Raw genomic sequence first — 2,035 nt, 5'->3', positions numbered from 1 at the left:
AGGCCATGGGCTTGGTCATGATGTCAAAACGTTTTTGGGGGAAACTTGGTTGCGGAGCATTCTCGTGACTGATGTTTGAGCATTTAAGAGGCATGAGATTGCTATGTCAGCTCTTAAATAGCTGCATTTTAAAAAGATTTCTAAAAGTAATTTTGTTGTTCTTGTCGGTATAAATCAAAATAGAAGTTTATACATCAGAAGAAAATTATCTATCTCTTAAGAATTATTGCATAAAATACACATACACACACGCACCCATGCACAGTAACTTGAGTAACCTTTGCTCACTAGTGAAACTGTTCATGACACACAGAATTACATAATTGGTAAAAAAAAAACTACAGTGTATTATTTGACGCATTGTAATCCGAATATTCCAAGTGTGCATTGTACTCAACACGCCATTGTAACCAGCATTTCCTCATGTAGATATGAACAAAGGTTTTGGGTTGCTTTTTTTCTTTCTTTTTTCCTTTGTGAACACCACAAGTCTGGTTTAAGTACAACTTTTTCTCTTTCACTCAAATCAGTACATCCCATAGAACAAAAATTATAATAAAAATCCACCTTTTAAACAAACAAGAATTTATTGAGAACTACACACTCTTGACAAACATTTAATAACGAAAATACAATAAAAGAAAAAAAGTATAATATTACTTATTATATTAATAACAAATAATACTGTTTTTTCATTCAGGTACATGAATCGTATCTGTATTAAAACCTTAAGTGGGAATTAGACAAGATAGGTCAAAGAGTACTGTGGCAACTTGACGGAAATATGGTAATAATATAATACAAATAGAGGCAGTTTTTACACAGGGGGCAATTTGCTATGAAGACGTTGAAAGGTTTGCAAGCGAGATGTAAGTCAACGTCTTATGACGCAACATACAATGTCAACACGGTTTGAGCGGAAACGATCATTCTTTTTCTTGCCACTAGTGCAATTTCTACTACCATGTTCTCCTTTGCAACCATTCATCTCTATCTCTTTCGACCTCAGGTCAAAATGTTGTCATGTTCTTTTTTAATCAGTACAAAGAGTGTCAAAATGAGTGATAGTAAAACTCAAGTCACATTGTTTTTGTTCTGAGGATCTTGATGATGGAGACACTAACATGGCAGTTTAAAAAAGGGTGATAAATCCTATCCTCTGCAAGGAAAAGCATCTCTTCAACTGAAGCGAGCATAAATCCTGTGTAATTTAAGAATATTTGGTCACCAGTCTAAATATCTTTTAAAATAGAGTAATATTCTTGTCTTCATGTCTATAATTTAATCAGAAAATAGGATGAATCCATGTGCTTCTGGATTGATTTCTTTTCTTCTCCCACCTCTTTTTCCACAGCCATAATTATAACAAGGTTGGATTCACTGTTAAACAGGAGGTACATAGCAGAGATGGATGCAGGAATGAACAGTGATCATTTCCAGTCAAGCTGTACCAAACCATGTTTGTCAAGTCAGGAGACCGCAAAAAACCATCAAACTGAGATGGTATATACTGGTATAAACTGTCTCATGACAAATGTCACAGACAGTACGGCATGACACAGTACAGCTTGGCTTATTCTGTCTAACAAGGGACCTAAAACACAGTCATGGAAGGCAAAAAACAACAACACACATATAATAAAAAAAATTGTGTTGAAAAGGTTCCAGTTGCTCATGTGGATTGATTAAGTAAAGCAGCTTGATGAGATCAAGCAGGAAAAAAGACCAAAAAAACTGTGGAGATTTGTACACAGGATCCTGTTGAAATTATAATTATCAAAACTAAAACAGTAAATAAACTTTTTTTTGTAAAATATTATATATATTCATAGATGTATGGAACACATTTTAATTGAAATTATTTTAAAAATGTATCATATCAAAGGGATTGCACTTGTAAGGGTTTGTGTATGTGAGTGTATAAAAGAGAGATAGGAAGGAGAATGGGGGAGAGGGAGGGAGAGGGAGTAACAGGGGTTGAGAGAAGGGAAAGAAGGGAAGAGAAATGAGAGAGAGAGAGAGAGAGAGAGAGGGA

This window comes from Aplysia californica, unplaced genomic scaffold, assembly GCF_000002075.1.
Source record: "Aplysia californica isolate F4 #8 unplaced genomic scaffold, AplCal3.0 scaffold00963, whole genome shotgun sequence".
Taxonomy (NCBI): domain Eukaryota; kingdom Metazoa; phylum Mollusca; class Gastropoda; order Aplysiida; family Aplysiidae; genus Aplysia; species Aplysia californica.
Note: the sequence above shows the minus strand (reverse complement) of the source record.